Raw genomic sequence first — 8815 nt, forward strand, 5'->3', positions numbered from 1 at the left:
CTTGAATTTTTGGTTTTTCCTTTGATTTTTCCCCTCAAATGAAATGATTTTTCCTTAATTAATTAATGGCTGAAAAGTCATGTGCTAGGTGTCAACTAGAGGGACAAACCCACCTAATCCATCATTAAACAAAATGTCTAAAATGCCCTTAGACTTAAAACTAGTGGTATTTCTAAAGCCTAGGGGTAAAATTGTCAATTTCCATAACCCCGCTCAATCTCGATAATTTATTTTCTCTAAAATATTTCCCACTATGAAATAGGGTTCTAAACTTACCCATGTGATCAATCTAGCCATCCATCGCATTTTCCGTTGTCGCCGAGCAAAAATTACAAAATTAACATATTTCACATATAAGCTAAATAATACCCCTGTAGTTTAATAAAATCTCCGAATTGAGAAATTATAACTAATATTTATTTCTAAATATTGGGGTCCACAAATAAATTAATTCACAAATAATAATAAAATAATAAAATAATAAAAATTAGTGCTAATTGCCTTTTTTTAATCCACATTACTAGAGCTGGCCATTACAATTATCCCCCGTTAATAGGATTTCGTCCCCGAAATCTAACCCGAATAGCTTCGGGATGTCGAGTCCTCATATCCGACTCCAATTCCTGTGTGGCTTCTTCCACCTTATCGTTCCTCCGCAGCACCTTAACCAAAGGCAATAGTCTTGTTGCGAAGAACTTTTTCTTTCCTATCCAAAATCAACAAAGTTGCACTTCATAGGAGAAGCTTCCGTTGTAGTTCAAGGGCTTCATAACTCAAGACATGAGTCGGTCCGACACGTATTTCCTTAGCATAGATATGTGAAATACGTCATGAATGTGCAACAGATAATGCCGGTGGTAAGGCTAGCCGATACGCTACCTCGCCCGACCTTCTCGAGTATCCGAAATGGCCCAATGAACCTAGTGGCTTAACTTACCCTTCTTCCCGAAGCGCCTAATACCCTTCATGGGTGAAACCCGGCAGAAAACATGTTCCCTCGCCCGAAATGTGACATCTCCGCGCTTCTGACAGCATAACTTTTCTCGCCCGCTTTGAGAAGCAAGCATCCGAGCCTTGATCTTATCAATAACTTCATTGGTCTTTTGTACCAACTCTGGACCTAGGTACTTCCTTTCTCCTGTCTCGTCCCAATGAATAGGAGAACGACATTTCCTACCATATAACATCTCATAGGGGGCCATCCCTATTGTACTTTGGTAGCTACTGTTGTAGGAGAATTCAATTAATGGCAAGTACTTACTCCATGAACCCTCAAAGTCCATGACACGTGCCTCGCAAGTAGGTCTTCCAAAAATCCGGATAGTTCTTTCTGACTGACCCTCAGTCTGAGGGTGAAAGGCTGTACTCAACTTTAACTTGGTACCCATAGCCATCTGAAGACTCACCCAAAATTTCGATGTGAACTTTGGATCCCTATCCGATACAATAGATTTAGTGGGCTCCATGGAGACGAACTATCTCTTTCACATACAATTCAAAGATACCGATCCACCGAATAGGTAACTTTCACCGGTAGAAAGTGAGCCGACTTTGTAAATCTATCCACAATGACCCATACGTAATCATACATCCCCGTAGTTCTAGGCAAACCAGCTTACAAAGTCCATTGCGATGTCCTCCCACTTCCATTCCGGAAGGATTAAAGGTTACAATAACTCCTACGGTCTCTCGATGTTCAGCCTTAATCCGCCGAAGGTGTTAAACACTTGGACACATAGTCCACCACATCTTTTTTCATCCCATACCACCAGAAGTAGGGTTTCAACTCCTGATACATCTTGGTGGTTCCCGGATGCAACGAATAAGGCGTGGTGTGAGCTTCATCAAGTATCTCTTTCTTAAGCTTATCAACACTAGGAACACAAACTCGAGCTTTATATAACAACATTCCACTGCTCGAGATCGAAAACCTCTAGGCCGACCACCACCATTTCATCTCGAACTTTAACTAGCTCCGGATCTTCTAGTTGTGCTCTTTCCGATTCTCTCCAACGCATCGTATTGAGGGTTAAATTGTGTAATTTCCCAACCACGAACTCAATTCCTGCACTAATCATGTCCGAGGCTAGTTGAGGAGCTATCATAATCGTAGTACACACTTGACCGGGACCTTTTCTGCTTAGAGCATCGGCCACCACATTGGCTTTCCCAGGGTGATACAAATATTTCGCAATCGTAGTCTTTAACTAACTCCAACCACCTTCTCTGCCTCATATTCAAATCTTTCTGGGTGAAAAAGTATTTAAGACTTTTATGATCAGTATAAATCTCACACTTTTCACCGTAAAGATAATGTCGCCAAATCTTTAAAGCAAAAACCACAGCAGCGAGTTCCAAATCATGAGTTGGGTAACGCTGCTCATAATCCTTCAGTTGACGAGAGGCATAAGCTATGACTCGTCACCTTGCATCGTAACACATCCCGCACTCCGTCCGGATGCATCACAATAAACAACAAATTTCTCTTGATCCGATGGCAAAGCTAACACTCGGAGCCGTTATCAACCGCCGCTTCAACTCCCGAAAGCTTGACTCACACTTATCCGACCACACAAATCTCTCGATTTTTCTTGGTCAATCTTGCCAGGCATAGAAAGTTTAGAAAAATCCTTCGACGAAACGTCGATAATACCCCGCTAACCCGAGAAAACTTCGAATTTCCGTCACGTACTTGGGCCTCGGCCAATTCTTCACTCGATTCTATCTTGTTTGGATCAACCATAATTCCATTTTTCCCAACAATATGACCCGTAAAGTGACACCCTGGACAACCGTAATTCGCACTTTTTGAACTTGGCATACAAATGCCTTGTGATCCCTAAGTCGTTGTAACACCATTCGAAGATGATGCTCGTGCTCCTCTTCTCGATCGAGAGTATACAAGAATGTCATCGATAAACACTATAACGCAGCTTATCGAGGAAATCCTTGAACACCCTATTCATGAGATCCATAAAGGTCAGCAGAGCATTAGTCAATCCGAACGACATTACGTAAACTCATAGTGCTCCATATCCGGTTCTAAAAGCAAGCCTTCGCATGTCCTCCTTCCTAATTCCGAGTTGATGATAACCCGACCGTAAATCAATCTTCGAAAACACTGTCTTTCCCTGAAGCTGATCGTACAGATCATCGATCCTGGGCAACGGGTACTTATTCTTAATCGTCGCCTTGTTTAGTTCCCGTAATCAATACACATCTCCGAGGGAACCATCTTTCTTTTTCACAAAAAGAACCGGAGCTCCCTGTGGCGACACACTCGGGTCGAATAAACCCAATATCAAGCATCCCCTCGAAGTTGTAACTTAAGCTCCTCGAGTTCTGCCGGAGCCATCCTATATGGAGCTTTAGAAACAAGTTCGACTCCAGTGCCAAATCAATTACAAAGTCAATCTCTCGTCGTGGCGGCAATCCCGCAACTCCTGTGAAACACATCAAGAAAATCTTTTCACCACCCGACTACCTCAGCTCCAAATGTTTCGTGTCTGCTAGAGTCAAAAACTACCGTGAGAAATCCTACACAACCATTGCATAGTAAATCCCTAGCTCTCAACACAGAAATAACCGGGATCCGAGACCCCCGAACCGATCCAACATAAACAAATGGATCTTCACCTTCCGCTAAAAAGTCACCATTTTACGCCTACAATCTATACCGGCCGAATACTTGGATAGAAAATCCATTCCCGCATAATATCAAACTCGCTTAATTTCAATTCTATAAGGTCGTACTCAATTCCCTATCTTCGATCCTAATCGCATAGACCTAATGCGCCTATTAGGAGATAACCAATTCCCCGCTAGGCATTAGGGTTCCAAACCCTCTTTCTAAACTATCACAAGGCCTACCCAAAAGATCAATCACTCTTGTAGCCACATATGAACGTGTAGCTCTCGAGTCAAATAATACTGTAAATAACAAGTTGTTGACGGGAAGCTGACCCGTCACAAATGTATGACCGGCCGCGCATCGGCCTTGGGTAATGGCAAACACACGAGCAGAACCGGCTTCACCTCGCCTTTCGGCTCCTCTTTCTTTGCTCGGGGGCAATCTTTCTTGAAATGCCCCACCATGCCACACATGAAGCATGTCTTCCGGTTACACTCTCCCGATGATGTTTCTTGCACCTTGGACACTCAGATAAGAGTAACCCCCGGCGTCCACCTCTCCGCCTTGGTTCCCACGAACCGCTTGCTTTGCCCCGAGCCACCGTAAGCCGGAATAACTTTTCTTTTTCTCGCTCACAGGTGGAGTCACCACCATTCCCTACCATAAATAGTGAGTAGGAAATTTGGGGGTTCCACCAACACTGAGTCACCCGGGGCTCCCGAAGAAATTTTACCGCACCTCGCTCTCAAAGCCTTCTCAACCATATCCGCATACGTGGTTGCTTTAAGAAGTGGTAATAACTGCATCATGCCGATCTTTGCACTCAAACCCGCTAAGTATTTTTCTTTCTTATCGAAGCTCGCAGTAGGCACAATTCGCCGCCAACTTAGCCAACCCGATCAAACTTTGTTGTGTACTCGGATGACCGACATTCCCTCGGGCCCGAACTAGATCGTTGAACTCTTTCCGCTTTGCATCGCGGACCGCTTCGTTGTAATACTTGGAGTTGAATAACTCCCTAAATTCTTCCTGTGTCATCGCCGTGACGTCCCGAGTGAGGGTTATCAATTCCCACCACACGAGAGCATCTTCCCCGAAACTCGGAAAGTGGCGCAGTCACCCGGCCATTTCCAACCACTCCCATAAAATTAAGGATGCGTTCAATCATTAGAAAGCCACCGCTCGGCCTTCATCACATCGTGGCCTCCCGTAAAACACCGGAGGTGCCCGTTTCCGAATCTTTCATACACCCGCTCCATAGGTTGCCAACAACAAAGTTGTTCCCGCCGGCACCGCAGAACCGCAACGGCCGAACTTCGAGGAGGCACTACAGAGGACCCGCCGCCCTCAATCTTTGGATCTCTTCATCTTGCCGACGGATTCTATCTTGCATTTCAAGAGAATCTTTGCTCCCGGGCCGCAGGAGCTGAGGTGGGATTTACAGTGGCGACCACCCCGAGCTCCGCCAACCGCCACGCCGCGACCACGAGGATTTTGAGGATTCCCCGACCGCCTCCTCGGCCTCAACCATGCCACCCCGACTTCTTGTATTTCGCGGGCGTCCATTTAATAGGACTTAGCCCGCGAATCCATAAGCGTGCAGTTGGACAGCCGATCAAAATTAACACCGCTCTTAATAACTTAAAGGCAACACACTTTCTTTTTCTTTTTAAGGAAATATATTTAATTTAAATCTAATATGCTTCCTAACATGCTTTCACATCACACTTATTTAAAATACTAAACAATTACGGCTTATCGAACCATGAACCGAGCTTTCCGATGAAGATTGTACATGTCATAGCAAGCTTCGTAGACAAACTCGGCGGCTCGATACCAAAATTGTAACGCCCTAATGCTAAGGCACGCTACGTTGCTTTTTCAATTATTGTGCAATCTTTGCTATTCAAAGAAATTTCTTGAAAAACGTGTCAAATTAAAACTTTTGCTTTAAATATTAAACTTTGTAATATAATATAATATTTACAAATCTCGGGATCCCGATTTCAAACTTCGTAGAATTTACTTTTAAACTTTACATTTCAAAATACATAATTCTCGTGTCGCACAAGCCGACTTTCAAAATATAATTCCCAGATGTCCCGAGACCGAACACCTGTGTCGCGCCGCTCGACATGTACAATCTCACCCGAGCTCGTGTTCATTCCCGTTCACCTTCGCCTTTCCTTTACCTACACATGGAAGTAGAAACCGTGAGTCAACGTACCTGTAAGAAATGCATATAACATACCATATAATTTTCGACTCGTAAATAGGCGCCCATACACCTATTTACAGAGCTTACCGTATGAGTATGAACGTTCTAACTAGATACGACCATGTACCATGTACCACATGCACTCGCATACCATCGTACTAGTTGTAGGTAGGGTATGGACCGCACCTTGAGTACCATTGCGTTGTACCACGTACACCTCGTACCTTTCCGTACAAGTGCCGGTAACACCATGATGTACTTCCAAACATCATACACCTTACCAATGCACTCGTACCGCAACCGTACAAGTGTTATAGTGTATGAATCACAACAAATAGGCATGTATATATATATTTAACACATACATACATTCGAATATTCATATCACACATTATACACGCTTCTTACTGTTTTCCGAATTCAAGTGTGCTACGACCCGAACGAATTCACGTGCTAGATGGATGCCCTAATCACAATAATAGTAATACAGATGAGTTGACTCGCTAAATCACTTTCCGGACTTAAAACTTGAAACTAAAAGTTTCTATCGATAAACCTCATGGCAATAACCTAAATATCTCAAAATTGGCCAAAACTAGGGCTCGGAAATTCCCCAACAGCAGACCGATTCCCAACCTAAGCATCCTGCTCTAGGTCACCAACCGGTCGACCCAAGGGGTACAGACCACCTGAACCCACCCTGCCTATCGACTGGCCGGGAACCAAAAATCATCCCCCTTGATTCAATTCAATCCCAAACTTTACCAAACTCTCCAAGATACCTATACAATGTATAAACATCCATTTCCAATCAACAAATCACGTAACAAACCAATAATTCAATTTATGCCATTAAAGCTCAAAGCTTGAGTTTCAAAACTCAAGCTTGCTTAAAACCATTCTCAAGCATCAAAAACAATAGCTAGGACTCAAAAAACTCAACCTAACCCTTAATTCAAACCCTAAGCAATTCAAAACCCAACAGCCACTAAACCTAAAAATTCAAAGTGAAACTAAACTAAACTTTCAAAAACTTAAGGGGAGAAGAACTAGGGTTACCTTGCCTTGATTCCTCTTGAATCCTTTGCTGAAAACACAAGAATTCAGCTCCCAAAATCCCTTGCCCTTGCTGCCTTCGAAGAGAGAAAGAGAGAAGAAAGAGCTTCTCTTGAATTTTTGGTTTTTCCTTTGATTTTTCCCCTCAAATGAAATGATTTTTCCTTAATTAATTCATGGCTGAAAAGTCATGTGCTAGGTGTCAACTAGAGGGACAGCCACCTAATCCATCATTAAACAAAATGTCTAAAAAGCCCTTAGACTTAAAACTAGGGTATTTCTAAAGCTAGGGGTAAAATGGTCAATTTCCATAACCCCGCTCAATCCCGATAATTTATTTTCTCTAAAATATTTCCCACTATGAAATAGGGTTCTAAACTTACCCATGTGATCAATCTAGCCATCCATCGCATTTTCCGTTGTCGCCGAGCAAAAATTACAAAATTAACATATTTCACATATAAGCTAAATAATACTCCCTAGAGTTTAATAAAATCTCTAATTGAGAAATTATAACTCTACTATTTATTTCTAAATATTGGGGTCCACAAATAAATTAATTCACAAATAATAATAAAATAATAAAAATTAGTGCTAATTGCCTTTTTTTTAATCCACATTACTAGAGCGGTCATTACAATTATCCCCCCGTTAATAGAATTTCGTCCCCGAAATCTAACCTGAATAGCTCTGGATGTTGAGTCCTCATATCTAAGTTGATTTTTATCATCATACTTAAATATTTCTTTTTCATGACATTTAATTAAATAGAAAATTATTTTTAGTTGAAATTTATTTTTTCAACTAAATTTAAATAATTTTCAAAACATATTTTTTCTTTATTTTATTAATCAATTTTCGAAATTGCATTTCTTAAATGCTAGAATTTCGAATTTTATCTTGAAAAATAGATTAAGTTGTAAATTAATTATTTCTTTTAATTAATTCTTGGATCAACTTAAATCAATGATTTTTTCATTTATTGATTTATTTAAAATAAATTGAATTAAAGTATATTATTAGAAATTAAATTAATTAGTCAAAGGAAAATCTAAATAGGTGATATTTTTGCTTGAAGAATTTTTTCTAGTGTATTTAATTAAATAAAAAATTAATATTTAAGTTGATTTTCATCATCATACTTAAATATTTGAAAATTTTCTTATATATTTAATTAAATAGGAAAATTATATTTTTTGTTGTAAATTAATTTTATTAATTAATTTTGGGCCAACATTAAATTAGAATAATTTTTCCAGTATTAATTTTTTATTTTAACATGCATTTTCGAAAATTGTATTCTTAAATACTTTAATTTTTTGAAATGCAATATATATTTATAGAAAATAAAATTTGAGTTGTAAATTAATTTAAATTAATTTTGTAACAACTTAAATTGAATATTTTTCTAAATATTTATTGGAAATTATTACTAAGATGAAAATAATTCATGTTATTTTTATATCCATCTAAGTAAAATTTATAAATATTAAATTAAAATTTATATTTAGAATTTTTCATTCTAAATTGGAAATTTTAAATAAATATATATTTAAAATAAATAAATTAAATAAAGAGAATCAAAGAAAATACAACTCACTTTAAATAATGAGCTTGATTATTATTAAGACATTCGATCTCCATTGTGGGTTTTACACCGCGTTTGTTTTAGTGAGTAATCCTCCCTAATGGAGGAACGTTCATTAGCAATTTCGCACCGTTTAACCTCGCATGATAAGTAGTTTGTAAGTGTTTTGTATGGTATGGATCACTCCTAATGGTGGCGACCATACTTCGACTTGCAAATTATGAAACAATGGTGGAAGCTCATAAGATGTAATTGCCTCGACCTCTCGCCTAAAATCGGACAACGCCGGAATTCCAATTCGATCGAATAAAAGGTTGCTAGA

Source organism: Cannabis sativa, chromosome 2, assembly GCF_029168945.1.
Source record: "Cannabis sativa cultivar Pink pepper isolate KNU-18-1 chromosome 2, ASM2916894v1, whole genome shotgun sequence".
NCBI lineage: Eukaryota > Viridiplantae > Streptophyta > Magnoliopsida > Rosales > Cannabaceae > Cannabis > Cannabis sativa.